The sequence below is a fragment of the Ranitomeya variabilis genome, chromosome 3, assembly GCF_051348905.1.
Source record: "Ranitomeya variabilis isolate aRanVar5 chromosome 3, aRanVar5.hap1, whole genome shotgun sequence".
NCBI lineage: Eukaryota > Metazoa > Chordata > Amphibia > Anura > Dendrobatidae > Ranitomeya > Ranitomeya variabilis.
Window position 1 is genome coordinate 438,363,084 of NC_135234.1, and position 17,694 is coordinate 438,380,777.

The window sequence follows — 17,694 nt, forward strand, 5'->3', positions numbered from 1 at the left end:
GCCTGCACAACATTAATAGAAAAAATGATTTTGATTAGGAAATGTGGCCTCCTGACTGCACCACAATATTAGCCCAAATGATTTTGATTAGAAATGTTGCCTCCTCCTGACTGCAACACAATATTGGCTCAAATGATTTTGATTAGGAAATGTTGCCTGATCCTTGCAAAACAATATTAGCCCAAACGATTTTAATTAGAAAATGTGGCCTGGTGCCTGCACAACAATATTAGCCCAAACAATTTTAATTAGGAAATGTGAGCTGGTGCCTGCATAACAATATTAGCCCAAATTATTTTGATTAGGAAATGTGGCCTCCTGACTGCACCACAATATTAGCCCAAACAATTTTGATTAGAAATGTTGCCTCCTCCTGACTGCAACACAATATTGGCTCAAATGATTTTGATTAGGAAATGTTGCCTGATCCTTGCAAAACAATATTAGCCCAAACGATTTTAATTGGAAAATGTGGCCTGGTGCCTGCACAACAATATTAGCCCAAACAATTTTAATTAGGAAATGTGAGCTGGTGCCTGCATAACAATATTAGCCCAAATTATTTTGATCAGGAAATGTGGCCGGGTGCCTGCACATCAATATTAGCCCAAACAATTTTAATTAGGAAATGTGGCCTCCTGACTGCAACACAGTATTAGCCCAAACTATTTAAATTAGGATATGTGACCTCCTGCCTGCACAACACTATTAGCTCCAAGTAGTGAGATGCTGGAAGGTTGATTTCACACAGGATTCCATGTAGCTGAAGTAGCTGACAATAAAAAGCCTTTTTAACTATCTGACAACTTGCTGCTGCAGCAGGAGCAGCCTCTCTGTGCTGTTACACTGACAAAATGGCATCACCATAACAACATGTCCGCTTTTTATATGGAGAGGGACATGTGACTTCGGCATCCAATGGCAGAAGCCCTTGTGTCTGAACGTTGTGGATGGTTTCTGCGCCCTGATTCACTGACGAAATCTCCTTACATTTATTAATGAAAAAAATAAATAAATTTACAGTCCACTGCTTTTCTGACCTCTCCCCAAGCCCTCCCCTCATAAAACACGTTTCCCCCGCTAATCATACAGCACCACTATCCTAGCTAAAATCCTAACAAGAGCATTAGTGGAAATGAAATAATTTACCGAACTGAGCCCAACTTTGAAGGAAAATGCTCGGGAATCTGAACATGAATCCGTATGAGCTATGTTCGTGTCGAATTTGAGATTCGCAAAAATTTTTGGATGAAGTTTGCTCATCTCTTGTAGAGATGAGCTAATCTCCCAAACTTTATCCTGGGCAGATTTGCTTGAATTGGCAGGTTGGCTCGATATGCTTCGGAATGAAATCTGTCCTGATAAGTCATTTAATATGCTCCATGCCCTAAAGCACTTGGAGTCTGGAGGTTCTCCAGACCCTAAAGCATATTTTGTTCAGACACTAAAGCTAAATCAACAAAGGATCAGGAAGGAGTTAAATATAATAAGCAATTATACACACTTATCCTTCTGCTACAGCTTCTCTGCTTTCTCCTTCTCGTCTTTGGCTTTCCACTGTTCTCGTCTTCGAGCTTCTGCCAAGGATCACTGAGGTGAGTATAAACATTTCTTATTTTATAACCCCTTTTAATGGTCCCCATTTATGTGGATTCAAACAAAGCATATCCCCCCCAAAAAAATTGGAAGTTTTTCATGTTTTTGAAACTAAAAAACTGGCATAAAGGCCTTGATAAATGTTTCCCTCAGCCCACGTTCAGATGGACATGTATAGTGGCTTGTGAAAGTATTCATCCCCTTGGCATTTGAGGGCTTGCATCAGTTCATGTAAAGAACATGCCTACAGTTGTGAACATATTTTTTATTATTGTGAAGCAAACAACAAATATGACAAATTAACTGAACATTCACCCCCATATAGTCAGTACTTTGTAAAGCCTCCTTTTGTGGCAATTACAGCTGCAAGTTGCTTTGGATAAGTCTCTATGAGCTTTCCACATCTTTCCACTGGGATTTTTGCCCATTCCTCTAGGAAAAACTGCTCCAGCTCCTTAAAGTTAGTTGGTTTCCTCTGATGAACAGCAATCTTCAAGTCTGACCATAGATTCTCTATTAGATTAAGGTCTGGGCTTTAACTACAGCAGGCCACTACAACACATTTATTACACGTTTCACCTAAAACCAATCAAGTATTGCTTTAGCATTATGCTTAGATTGCAGACAATTGGACTTCCTTTCACGAACCATGTGACTTATGAAAGTAATTGCTTGCACCAGAAATTTTTAGGGACATCATATCAAAAGGGGTGAATACATATGCACATATGCTTATATTTTTATCAATTCACTTCACCAACTTAGACTATTTAATCGGATTGCAAATATATTTAAAAACAGGCTATAAAGAAGCAAAATAGGTAAAGAGGATGAATTCTTTCGCAAAACACTGAAAGAAATGAGCCAAAAACATATGTAAATTTTGCAAAAATAGTGCAATATTTGGTTTTGACACACCAGTTTTGGCCAGCTATGTCAATATTGTTGGAGCATGAGCAGGACATTGGTGAGATGGGCATGGCTATGTATGAAAGTCAAACTCATACGTTATGCCACATTAGTGGCGCTACTTACTACAGAAATTTACTCCAGTCCCAGACTAGAGTACATTTCTGGCAACTGTGGCACACGCTGGAAATCAATTTGCCTAATTCATTAATAGGTGTGCACCGCTTAATGACTCAGATGCAATGCACTTCAGCCCCTAAGTCTGCTCATCTTATGAATTTATTGCAATAATTTGGTTCAGCGGTATTTCATAAATAAAAGTTACACATTTCATCTTAGTTCTAGCCAGCGGATTAGAACTGACAACAAGTATTTCATTTAAAGTCTGAACTATATTAGATTTGACAGTACTTAACATTTTCTCATTACTATTGAAAGAATTTGTAACATATTGCACTCATAGTGTAAAAGTGTTAATATAATAAGCCATATGCTTTGCCTCTTTAATATGTGTGGTGCTAGTTTCATAAATTATAAGTGATTCAAAAAAATCATCCTATTGACTTGTCAGAAGGTTGCTGGGAGATGTAGAATGTAAAACTATTTAAATTGAAATGTTCTTCTGAAAACCATCTGGTTTTGACGTTCTTCACTTTCAGCAGGTTATAGACTGCTTAACAGATTTTCAGAGTAAAAAAGGTCACAGGTGGAGCACAGCCAGCTTTCCATAAGAACAATTATTATGATGTTTACTTTTTACTTTTTTATGATAAAAGCAATAAAATTTTCTTGACTTGACACCATAAGTAGGACCATTTGTATGTTTCTGCATTCAGTCTACCAGAAATTGTCCAGATGCTACCAACAGTATGTCGATATCTTGAAGTGGTTGACAAATGTTACGTATTTGAAGATTCATAGACAGTCTTTAATTTACAGCTCATGCTTCTTTTGGCAGTGGAGAAATATAAAAATTGAGATATTGTGGTAAATGACTATACCTTTTGTTTTAACAGGGAAAACTAACAGTGCTGCACATTAGTATATTATTCAGGAGGCTAACTCTCCATGAAAATTAATTTCAGTCTGGACTAAGAGGCAATCACACAAAGAACAAGCTTGACATTCTGTGCATGTCATTGAAATAGCATGGGACCTTCACATCTCATTTGATTTTGATCATATGATTATTGTTACAATGCCTCATTCAACTCTCAATAATCAGAAAGTAAACACTTTCCTCATAATTCAGTGTCAGACTCCCTTAATTAACAATTTCATCCAAGCTAAATACTGAGCACATGAGCTGATTTACTTATAATTCTGCAATGTGAATAATAGCTTATACAAGTTACTGTATTGCATTTTAATTTGGGGGTAAGGATAAAGGAATCCTCTGAAACATTGAAGACCTATCTTCTGTACTATTGCATCCATGTCTGAAACCTCTCCTACATACACTACCACTGTTGATAGGTGGCATTGTGCTTGCACTGCCAAAAGCATTGGGAGAAGGAAGTGTTTTCCTGTTTTCAATTAATCTGGTTGGGACCTTCGGCTTTCCAGGACAAGGAGTCTATGTTTTATTGCAGGGTGCTGAATACACTGTTCTACAGCCAAATTGGTTCAGAGACGAAAACAGTTGAACTTACCTAATATTGTGGTTCTGAAAAATAAAAATAATGCTTACATTTGCAGATTGGCTCTAATTTTCAAAATCCAGAGGAGGTTGTAATTACTTATGATGCTTTTAATGCAGGATTATAGAGAAATTATGTCTTTATTATTTCATTATCATTATTGAACTGTTAGCAGCTAGTCTATTAAATGAATTATTTAGTCTTTGGAGCCTTCAGTATTCTATCAACTATGGGTACCTTCTCACATAACGATTTACCAATGATCATGACCAGCGATACGACCTGGCCGTGATCGTTGGTAAGTGGTTGTGTGGTCGCTGGAGAGCTGTCACACAGTCAGCTCTCCAGCGACCAACGATGCCGAGGTCCCGGGTAACCAGGGTAAACATCGGGTTACTAAGTGCAGGGCCGCACTTAGTAACCCGATGTTTACCGTGGTTACCAGCGTAAAAGTAAAAAAAACCAAACAGTACATACTTACATTCTGGTGTCTGTCTTTTTCGAACGCATCACTGGATCGCTGTCACACACACCGATCCAGCAATGACAGCGGGAGATCCAGCGACGAAAGAAAGTTCCAAACGATCTGCTACGACGAACGATTCTCAGCAGGGTCCCTGATCGCTGCTGCGTGTCAGACACAGCGATATCGTATGGATATCGCTGGAACGTCACGGATCGTACCGTCGTAGCGATGAAAATGCCACTGTGTGACGGTACCCTAAGGGTGACCAGTCCACCAAATGTGTACTCAGCTCCGATAACAATCTTAATTACAGTGGCATCACCTACTTTTATAAATGCTCTCTGTGTAAGGTATACAGTTTTAGGATTTCTTAGCTTTGTTTGTTAACATATTGACATGTTTCTATGTTTTTTCAAAAATGTCAAGTTCTTGCATTAACAAAGTGGATAGTTTTGCTACATGTGTGGAGAAGTCACTTTTGCGTCACAAAGGCAAAACTTGACTACCATGATAAGGAAAGCCTACAACCTGCATTTTGGCTGCAGAATAAGAGATCAGGAAAAGAGTTGGGCTCTGCACATATGCTGCAATAGATGTGCATCACATCAACCCAGTGGTTGCATTGAAAGAGACATTTTAAGCCTTTTGCAGTCCCAATGTTCTGGAAAGAGCCAACTAATCACACTATCAATTGCTATTTCTGCATGGTCCCTCCCATTAGGAAATGAGTTTCAAGGATAGAAGGATTTTACAGTGATAAAACATTCCTTCGGCAAGTACCACAAACAGAAGAACTTCCAGTTCCAAAAGCACCAGAAGTATTTACAGTCAAGTCAAGTGAGGAAGAAGAAATAAGCTTGGTGTTGTGAAGCATGTTCCTCTCACTACCCAGACTTTTTGTCAACAATGTCAACTGAACCACATCTTATATCACAAAATGAACTAAACTATGCTATTAGTGATATCGATCTACAAGAGTGGAATGTCCTAGTGGGCGATGTTCAGAGTTCTTTGTTCTGCAACTGTGATAAAGATCTTGTCCAATACTTGTTCATAGAGGTGTGGCATGCAACAATATCCACTGTTTAATGGAAGCTCTGAACATAAGTCATATGAAGAAGTTTTAGTTATTTGAATTGTTGCTAAGTTTCTTCCAAATAAATATCAGAAAATTGTCATAACAAATAGTGATGAGCGAATAGTGAAATATTCGGATTTCAGAAAATCGGCATGAATAATTTCTAATATCTGCATATTCGTACCGAATAACGAATCCAATGCAAGTCAATGGGAAAGCCGAATATTTGTCTGCTGGACCCAACAAACAGGTCTGGAAGCATGGGAAAAAAGCTGAAATTGATGGGAAAGAGCTAAAACTAAATGGGAACCACATGGAGAAGATGCCTGCATGTCTTTCTGGCTCACGTATGGCATCTGGGAATAATGTTGTCAGACTATTGCGCCGGTCCAAACCAGCCAAAAAAAATTTTCAAAGGGAAAAATGCTAAGAATAATTTTTTCCTTCCTAATTACATCTATTTATTGTTAAAAAAAAAATTATACCTCTCCTTTAGCATATGTTCATACAGAGCGTTTTGGCTTTAGCTTTTCCTTTAACATTTGTGAGGGCTCTCACTCCTACATTTGGGAGGTCCCTCCCTCATGCCAAATAGTTAGCAAGATAGTGGAATACATATTCCCCATCCCTTTGCAATGCCATTTCAAACATGCCCATTTGAATTTTGGGCTTCGCCCACCCGCCACCACCAGCACCATGTCCACCGCCAACTCATTATGCAGCCCTCACTTCACATTTTCAGAGGGCCAGCAGGTGCAGTGAAACTTGCATTTCATATGGAAGGAACAACTGTCATAGCGGGTGAAGCCGCTGTAAGGTGAATATAAGGTGGGGGAGCTGTATGATCAATGTCAGGAAATTGGATCCTACCAGACACAAAAAGCATTAGAATTACATTCTGAATACAGTGTATGCAAGTGAGGGCCTCTATTGTCAGTCTGTTAGGCCAAAAACCCATGTCAGGAATATGTACAAGCCTCATTTACTTGGAAGCAGCATCCTCAAGGGAAAGAGACAGGAATGCCATTGAACAATCTGCACAAGCCTACGCACTTCTTCCGGAAACTACACAACCAGGCAGAATGTGTCTTTTAGATACTAAAATTCCCTACACAATGGGATATATAGAAAGTCAAAATAACTCAAAAAGCACTATAAATACAACAAACCCCATCAGGCTGATTAGAGCAAAAAAAGGGGAATCATAGAGTATATTAGACTTAAATAAGAAAATTTTATTAACATTAAATAACACATTAAAATGAAAACAGAGTATCATTACTTGCAGGATTTTGTTGGGGATCCAAAAAAGAAATACCGCTAAAGGACACAGGTAAGTATGGGCAAGAATTTAGGTGCAAAATATAAAGCATCACTATATAAGCAAATGCAAATAGCAATTGCTAAATAAAGTGCATAAACAAAAGTATCAATAAGGTGCATAAATTAGGCATGTATATACCAATGTGGTACAGTGACAGGATCCCCCGGCCTGCCGCTCCTATGCGCATTTCGCTGTAACTTCCTTCTGATGATCAGGGCCAATTCAAATCCCTTCTATATTCTGCAATAATACCGCTTTTATCTGCAATTCGTCAACGATGAGGTGTGGCAGTAGGAATAGCGTATGACAGGTATCTAGTCAGGGATTATTGTCTTTTAAATTTCAAGCCTTGCCGCTATTTTTTTCCATGCAGTCAATGACCGATTCATGTTTTTTATGGTGTTCTGTACTCAGAAATTCATCAGGACAGGCAACAAAATTAAATGATTTAATGTATGCATTCACAGTTTCTCTGTAGAATCTGTTTGTAAGAGATAGTGGTGGGAGGCTTCACACTACTGGAGCTGTAATTACCACTTCTAAACTCTCCAGTGATTTGTTTCCATCTATTTCTGGGTGGATCTTGAAGTATATTTGGAGTTATTGACCTGCTGGAAGACCCATGATCTACTATGATGCCAACCCAGCATTCTGATAATGAGCAGTACATTGTGACTTAAAATTCTTTGGGAATCTTCACATTTAAAGGCACCCAGGGCCACAGGCAGCAAAACAACACAAAAATAATTTGGACCTCCACCATATTTGACTGTAACTATTATGTTCTTTTATTTGTAGGCTTCATTCCATTTACACTAAATAATAGAATTATGTGCTTACCAAAAAACTCTATCTTGGTCTCATTTGCCAAAAAGACACCTGCTGGTCCTCTAACAATAGAAAGGGCCACCTGATGGCCCTCTACAAATAGTGATGGCCATCTGATGGACCTGCAAAAAAAAATACTTTCAATGTGTCTGATCATGTCTCACTCACGACATGGCAAGATAAGGTATTGAAATTATAAAATTAAATTTCCTGTGGAATGCTTTTTTCACCATTGAAATCTATGCGAACATGAAAAAACACTCTGCACACCTTTGGTCTTGAGTCGATGCCTCCTCTCTTCCTGCAGTGTCCTCCTTCCCTTCTTCATAAAAAATAATGGATCCGATATCATCCACACAATGTCGTCCACTTGCACTCATGCGCAGGCGCAGTTCTCTCTGCCCTATCTTGGGCAGAGAAAAGTACTGTAGTGTGCATGTACCGAAAAAAGCCAAAGAGCATCGATGACCCAGAAGTAAAGCTGGCACATGGCCACTACTGTACTTTGCTCTGCCCTCGACAGGGCAGAGGGAAGTGTGCCTCTGTAGTGCGATTGTGGGAAACTCTGTGGATGATGTAGGACACATCATCTTTCACATGAAGCAGGGCAGGAGGATGGTGTCAGATCAAGACCATAAATGCCCATCGACCGGACCATGCCGTCTGTGGGTTAAAAAAAGGTATTTTTCATGCTATGTAAATGCTTAGAAAGAGGCTTATGGCCTTCCTGATTCCATAGTGGCTGTAATGTTGTCCTCCAATTTTTTACCCAAAGGTTGTTTAATCAATGGCTTGCTATATTCTATATGACATTTATAGCCACTAAAGGAATTGGACACCAAATCACTAAGATCCCAGAGCAATATCAAGCATAATATATATCTACTTTGGAGTACTTTTAGTTCTCACTGCAATCCAACACACTCAGCTTTGTTACTACTGTTCTGAACCTCCCACCAACATTTAAAAAAAATATTATGACTTAAAGACGTATTTTTAATATTAAAAATGTGAGTATGTGTCATAAAATGCTTTCATTTTCAAGGAAACAAATTTCAGACAGCTTAAGCTAACAGTTCACATTGAGGCAGATTGGTCACTTAGCAATTTGAATGTCATCAATAAAGTACATTTGATCTAAAAGCAGAACAGTTCCACATCTACAAGTTTCGAAAGTTTTACTTTACCCAGTAAGGTGGCACAGTATGGTCATACATTATGCAGCTACACCCGTTACTCTCACAGGCTTTTATAGTGCACCAGTGTGAGCTTAAATATAGGTTGTCTAGAATCACACTTCTCACTGCACACCATAATGACTGGTCTACACAGGTAAGCTTCCAAGAAAGGCTCAAATTCTCTTTAAAATACTCTGAGGCTGTAATATAAAACATCTGCAGAAGTGGCAATTATCCTTCTCTTTAAATGTTCCATTCATTTGTGCTGACAAGCAAGTTGTGCCACATTATAAGCAACAAAATGTATTATTAAATAATTAGTAGCTAAAATGCAGAAATTAGAGGCCACTTCCTTTCTCATGAATCTCCCAACTACTTCAGACTATTGATTTAAGGTAAACCGATCCTCTAAAGAGACCAAGATGGAATCCAAGACAGCAGTTTATTGTTAGACAATTACAAGGCTAATGATTGTTCCTTGAGAACGAGGTAAGCATAAAATCTAGAAAATGCCACATAATTCAGTTTGTTGATCTGTGTTTAAATCCCAAGGGATCTAGGATTTCTTTCAATCTATACTCTGTACAGAGCTCATTAATTAAAGTGGTAGTGGCAAATCATTGATGTTTTTCTCATTGCCCTCATATCTCCCCTAGGCCGATGCGCGTAACTCATTCAACCCTAAAGGTATAGTGGCAGCACAAAAAGGCTAAAAGACCAATTAGAACATTTTCCAGGAATCTTGGAAGAAGACAAATGAAGACAGAAAGTAAGATTACAGGAAACCTTTGTGTCGATGTAAAACAATTATAGTGGTCTCAAGAGTCTGACTCTATAAGACTTTCACATAATTCCACTGCTTGTTTAAAGTAAAGCAATCTAATTTTATTTTTAAGGTTTAAAGTGAATGTAACTTCCATATCATATTTCTCCATTTACCTTACAATGTATCCTGTAAGCGTTCTTCTGCAATGTTATATGTCCCTCAAGGATAAAACTAACATTAGATTTCATGCAAAAAAAGTTTAAATTAACACGGGGTTTATGAAAAATTTAATATAGGTTCAGCACAAGAGGTGGCCATGTGGAAGACATTTGGAAGCACCTATTATGCAGAAATAGCTTTGTAGGTGATGCACAGTAAACTGCACACAGAACATCATTACCACAGATAAGATTGTAATCTGGAGTACTTTTTGAAAATGTGCGGTAAATACAGTAGAAGTGCTTATGTATGGAGGGTGACCCCTATTTGGAGCCTATATGCTGCCCACTTGTCCGGCACAGTTGCTTCAGCAAGGACTAAAAGAGAGACCACTCAGATATTCATTTTTTATGTCATCTATATATGTTGTATGGCACTGTACATAAAATGTTTTCTTTTGCAGGTCAGCCGGTTGACAGGGAGCAGGGCCCTGAGGATTGGTGTATATATGCTCCTGTGATGGATTTGATATGAAAATCGTCTGAGTTGCAATAAAGGTTCTGTTCAGGTATGTTTACCAAACTTCTCGATGCTTGCCAAACAGTTCGCCGAACATAACCGAACAGCACTGAATCCAATGGGAGGGAAAACCAAATGCATAGACAATACCTTCAGGGGGCCCAAAAGCTGCCAAAACAGTTCAAATTAGGGGTAGACACCAGGAAAGGCAGCATCAATTGACTCATCAATTGCACTATATATAACTCATTTAAAAAAAATGACTTGCGTTCTCCTGCATTTTTGATAAATAGCCAAGCAAAGCTGATAGCTGCAGGCTGCAACCCTCCAGCTGTTAGCTTTAGCGAGACTGGTTATCAAGAATACAGGGGTCTCCATGTTTTTTTTTCTAATTATTTAAATAAATAATGTAAAAAACGTTGTGGGGTCCCCTCCATTTTTGACAATGAGCCAAGCTAAAGCTAACAGCTTGGGACTTGTATTCTCAGGTTGGTAAGGGGCCATGGATATTGCCCCCCAGCCAAAAACAGCAGCCTGCAACCACCTATTAGATGCACCAATTCTAGCTCTTTGCCTGGCTTTTCCCACTTGCCCTGTGGTGGTGAAAGTTGGGTTCATATTGGTGGGGTTGATGTCACCTTTGTATTGTCAGGTGACATCAATCCCAGGGGTTAGTATTGGAGAGGCTTCTATAACACACCACCAAATACTAACCACATAGAGGTGATTCTCACAAAATTAGAATATCATCAAAAAGTTAATTTATTTCTGTTCTTCAATACAAAAAGTGAAACTCATATGTTATGGAGTCATTACAAACAGAGTGATCTATTTCAGGTGTTTATTTCTGTTAATGTTGATTATTATGGCTAACAGCCAATGAAAACCCAAAAGAGATAAAATAAACACTTGAAATAGATCACTCTGTGGGTAATGACTCTATATAATATACAAGTTTCACTTTTTGTAATGAAGAACTAAAATAAATTAACTTTTTGATGATATTTTAATTTTGCACCTGTATTGACATTGTACAAAAAAACCACACCAAAAATGAAGTCCTTTTTTTTAAATAATGACACAGACTACTTTATTTATTAAACCTTACTCACATCATCGCCCACTGCAATGAAGCCAATGTCACCTGCAAATTAATTAAAATGATAAACAACCATATTCCTCACCTGTCCAAAGTGAAGAGATAATCCATAATGTCCCACTACGATCCTGATGACTTTAAAAGCTATACTAGGGAACAACACACTGACAGGAGCATGTAATCACTCCTGCAGTGTGTAGTGCTAAGATGCAGTGAGAAAGTTCACTGGAGGCTCATCAGCTGATGAATTCCCATGAACTTTCTCACCGCAGTGCAGCGCTACACACTGCAAGATTGATTACACAGTGTGTCACCAGCTGCCAGGTAGAGCAGTCGCATAAGCTGATGTGACTGCTCTATAAGTGATCTGGATCGTCATGGGACAGTATGGATTATGGCGGATAAGTGAGGGATATGATAGTTTATTATTTTTTATTTTTTACAGGTGACATGGGTATCAGGGATTAGGCTTGTTAGGTGAGTATATGGTGTTTTTATATTTTTTATTTCTTACAGAAGTCAAGGGCTTCATGGATTAGGTGTAAGGTGAATATATACTGTGTGCTTTATTTTAATATTTCTTTATTTTAACTTTTTTTCTTTACTTTGAGCACAGGTGCCGGCTGATGTATATGCCCATTAGCCGTTGTCTACTGCCGCTGTTATCAGTGACAGCAGGCATAGTCTAATGGGAGTAGTAGTCTCTCATCAGCCATCTCCTGCTGACCTGCAGTAAGCATTTTACCGCGGGTCACAGCTGCAGGGTATCACTGACATCTGATGGTGTCACCCTGTAGTGCTCTGACCAACGGTAACGATCTTACCAGCGGTAACGTTACCGCCAATCAGGACCACCATGTGCACACAGCCTTGGTGGAAACTCGATTGATTACTGAACTTTGGCCAAATTTTATCGATTTTGAATCCGAATGTGCAACGTTCGTGCCAACTTTGAGATTGGGGAAAGTTTTCTGCACAAGTTCGCTCTTCTCTAATCGCAAACGCTTGATTGCAGTTGTTGCTACTAACTAGTTACTAGGTTTAGAGGCCAATCACTTTTTCACATAGGGCCATTTAGGTTTGCTTTTTTTTTCCATTAGTAATAAAGACGTTTATTTAAAAACTGCATTTTGTGTTTACTTGAGTTATCTTTGTCTAATATTTATATTTGTTTGATGATCTGAAACATGTAAGTGTGACAAACATGCAAAAGAATAGCAAATCAGGAAAGGGGCAAACACTTTTTCACACAAAAAGGAGGCCCCAAACATAAGGAAAACCTACAAATAAATGGATCATCCAACAGTAATAGAGATTAAGTGAATACATTTTATTAACATGACAAAGAATAAAAAACATATAAACTGCAGAAATGCCCAATACATGAGACAGGGGGTGAAAAAACACTGAGCGAGACTAGGTCCATGATCTATAAATATATATATATATATATAGGCCATGACCTACACTATTACATATACATAGTCGTCTATAATGGAAACCAACTTGCAAAAAGCTGCACACATGTACGTGTACTGCATATATCACCATATCACTGTATATTAAATCTGCACTATATAAATGACTATATAAATGACCCACTGATAAAGAACAACTGACTGTCTATATGAATAAATATGACAAAAAAGTACAACAATCATATGTGACAAATAATATAAGGTGCCTTAATCAGGATCATAAGATAGATATGAGAAAGTGCTACTTCCAAAAGTGCAACGTGCAGTAGGAAAGATCAATCAAGTGGGTAAACAATGCAGGAAAATATTGGCGCACCACCCAGGTGTGTACAGCAGACAAGGCAATAATGTAATGAATTGTAATGGAATCATAAAAGCAATCAAAGTGCCTAGCCTGCATACACACCAAAGGTGTATATGTGCAGCCAGTAATTCATACCGACAAGTATTTACAAAAGTATAACAGTACGTTGTGACTGAGTGTCAGGAGAACAATTATAATCCAAGACAAAGTGCAAGGCAAATGATCAGGTTGTTAGTATAAGTCCCCGGGCTCTAGGTCATGTAAGTGTCACCCCTATACCCCATACCCTTTATCCTTATTGCCCTTTACTACCTTATTATCCTGACCCATGCACTTTACAGCATTTGTCCCATATGATTGTTGCAATTTTTTGTCATATTTATTCCTATATACAAAAAAGTTGCACCTGTTCACATTAGCTTGGATGTGCCTGTCAGTCTTTTGTTATTTCTATGTTAGCTCTCTGGCCGAGCACTCCACCCTTCCACATTTGGTGGTTTTAATTACAGCAGGATCCTGCCTACCCATAAATACAGGCTTCTGAGAGAGGTATCCACATTTAACCAGGAATTCAGACTTTCAGCCTAAGAGAGTTATTCACACTAGACATGTAGGGTCACAGCAGCGTGAGACCACCTTGTCATTGGTTGGTGGACATGCATGAATTGGCCAAATTATGTGCTAGGCGTCTCCATTTCTTCTTATTATCCAGAGCAGTATTGCTATTCATATTTTATATATTCCATGTCTACGTGTTTTAGCATGACAGAGTGCTGAATATTATATATGGAGGTGGCTGCTCCTAGTGTGCACCTGTTCACATTAGCTTGGAAGTGTCAGTCAGTCTTTTATTTATATTTATTCCTATAGACAGTCAGTTGTTCTATATCAGCAGGTCATTTTTATCTATGCATAGTGGGTGCAGGTTTTTTAGGTGCAGATTTTATAGGGTGGTGATATATACATGTGTGCAGCTTTTTGCAAGTTGGTTTCCATCATGGATGACTATGTATGTGTAATAGTGTAGGTCATGGTCAATATAGTTTATATATCACGGACCTAGTCTCACTCAGTGTTTTTTCTTTCCCTGTCAGAAGTATTGGGCATCTCTGCATTTTATGTTTTTTAATCTTTGTCATGTTAATAAAATGTATTCAGTTAATCTTTATTGCTGTTGGAGGAACTGTAAGAGAAGGTTTGACAACAATCTAGAGTATGTATGATCCACCTGATCCAGAGTTCAACCATGACATGGTCACTAGTTAGAGAAAACTTGTTTTTCTGTAGAGAAGCAGTGGAGACTGAAGGGTTTTAGCTACTGTATAGCCATGGTGAACCATAGGTTGAGAATCTTGATGTAGGCCTGTGTGAACCTGCTTAGAAAGATCTTATGACAAGATTGATTCACTTTAAGACTTCTTTATCAAGAAGCACATGGTGAGCTTGCAGAGTTATTGCTAGTGGTTCGGATGTTAACAGATACTAGAGAAGTTGGGTCTGCAAGTATTCTGTGGGGGCTGCTGTTAGCAATGAATTTGGCTCAGTGGAGTCTGTTGGGCAATTGGAAAAGTTAGCAAAGCAATCAATGTTGTATGAGACAAATAGTGCTATAATCCAGTTAGAATATGTTGGGATGAAGAGAATCTCTGTCCTTTTCAGTAAAAAAAATGGCTGCAGTGAAGTCTAAGCCATGCTTTCCATTGTCTTCTTAATATAAGATTACAATATGAACATTCCAGCTGTTCACGAATTGAATTTTTTCTGGGTTTTATGAACTTACCTTTTTAATTGATTGAAGTCCATATCTAAAAATGCATAACTGCATGGGTGAGTGCATGATATCTATTGGAATGGTGAAATAATGGCAGATCTTTAAATAAAAACAACCAGAAACTTTTTGAACTTTAGAAAATGCATAAAAAGTGAAAGTGGCTTTCCAGTTATTAAACTTGTAAACTAAAAAGAGCCTTTTCATCATTATGCTTCAATGACTTAGCCAAACGAGACTTTAAATGTGTTCAATTCCTTTAATAATTGCTTGATCTTCACTGATTTTCTTTAGTTCACCTCTATTAATTTCATTATATTTCATAAAACCTATTCAACAGACTGAAAAGTAATTAACTTTAATAGCTATACAGTGCAATGGGAAGCCAGGATGAGGGTTGATACTGCAGTGCTGGTAAAAGCAGAAGATACAATTGCACATTAATTAGGCGCAAGCAAACAACCTCCTTAATAGCTCATGTTCTGATTCCCAAAATGACAACAAAAAGATATAAGAGCCAGATGTTACAGTATTGTCTCTAGCCAACATAACAAATATAAGCACTAAAAATAAGCCTCTGTGGGGTAATATGTTTTATGCTCTTAGTTTTAGTTGGCATGCAAAGAAAAATGGGATTTTGGTACGAAAATTTTGCAACCTGCACATTTTTATCTTTTTACAGAGTGGCTCAAATGTATATTGATGGAAAATGAATTATTTTAACTCATGGTGGTTAGGGTTACAGATGTAGCAAAGGTCTTCATGGCTCACAACTGCACCATCTTGATAATTTAGAGCAGAAAGTTGAGATAAGAATGCAAATGCAATTGATCAATGTCAAGTTAGGTGTCGAAATTGCATTATTTTGTTCCGTAATATCCCAGAGCTGTCATCTAAGTCAAGGTAAAGCTACCATAGATTTGTATCATAGGGGAATTTTTAAAGTCAGTCTTGGTCGTTGTTGAGATACCGTTGCCTGCATCAAATTTATCAAACTAATGCTGGGCGTTTTGATATTTGGCACATCTTTAGATAGAGAACTAGTCTAGAGCTGATGTAGAAAAAACACTCTTCCTACTGCCGATTTAACACTTTTTACTGTACCAGACTGAGTTTTTGACTTTTTGAGTGATTTTAAAAAAAAGTTGAAATTCATAAATCTGGCTTAAATCTTTTTTTGAATAGCTAATCCTAACCAAATTACACCCATTTTCTTAAGGTAATGAGATGAGTGTAAAATAGCAAAACAACACTTTTTTTGGACAAATAAAGCTTTTTTTTTGCCTCTTTTTCAATGTCTTTCTTTAAAAAATGACTTGATTCATTTACCCATGGTGAAGAAAAATGTATGAAAATCTAAGACCAGCAGTGTTTAGTACCCAAACGTTCCAAATTAATGACAGTTTTGCAATATTTCAAAACAGATGACCACATTTGCAATCATACAGCTGCAACTAAAGCAACCGGGTGCTGTAAAATGATGGCTACCTTGGTAACAATAAAGTCCTGTTTTATTGGGATAATACTGGACTATTTAAAGGTACAATATAAGGAAGATTTATTGAAAATTACTGTCAAAGAGCACAAAAGAAAATGTTCCTGCATCAAGGATTTATTTAATTGATTAGTATAATTCATGCTTAAATAAAAGTTTATATATTGTAGATGTTGCTCCGAAATGTAATACATTATGTTCTTTTGTCTTTCAATTAAGCAGAAACTTGACTATAATGTGGTAATTAGTGTTGAGCGATACCGTCCGATACTTGAAAGTATCGGTATCGGAAAGTATCGGCCGATACCGGCAAAGTATCGGATCCAATCCGATACCGATACCCGATACCAATACAAGTCAATGGGACTCAGGTATCGGACGGTATTCCTGATGGTTCCCAGGGTCTGAAGGAGAGGAAACTCTCCTTCAGGCCCTGGGAACCATATTAATGTGTAAAAGAAAGAATTAAAATAAAAAATATTGCTATACTCACCTGTCCGACGCAGCCGGGACCTCAGCGAGGGAACCGGCAGCGTTGTTTGTTTAAAATTCGCGCTTTTACTTGGTTACGTGAGGTCCCGGCTTGTGATTGGTCAGGGCGGCCATGTTGCCGGGACGCGGACCAATCACAGCAAGCCGTGACGAAATTACGTCACGGCTTGCTGTGATTGGTCCGCGTCCCGGCAACATGGCCGCCATTAACCAATCACAAGCCGTGACGTCACGGGAGGCTGGACATGCGCGTATTTTGAAAAGCGCGCGTGTCCAGCCTCCAGTGACGTCCCGGCTTATGATTGGTCACGGCGCCATGTTGCCGGGACGCGGACCAATCACAGCAAGCCGTGACGAAATTACGTCACGGCTTGCTGTGATTGGTCCGCGTCCCGGCAACATGGCCGCCATTAACCAATCACAAGCCGTGACGTCACGGGAGGCTGGACACGCGCGCTTTTCAAAATACGCGCATGTCCAGCCTCCCGTGACGTCCCGGCTTGTGATTGGTTAATGGCGGCCATGTTGCCGGGACGTCACTGGAGGCTGGACACGCGCGCTTTTCAAAATACGCGCATGTCCAGCCTCCCGTGAC

General features: G+C 38.6%; 1 protein-coding gene across 6 annotated transcripts in view; it reads right to left on the bottom strand.

Moving 5' to 3' along the window:
- Nucleotides 1-17,694, bottom strand: part of AUTS2 (activator of transcription and developmental regulator AUTS2) — a 1,864,151-nt gene that overhangs the window by 792,649 nt on the left and 1,053,808 nt on the right. The window lies entirely within an intron of this gene.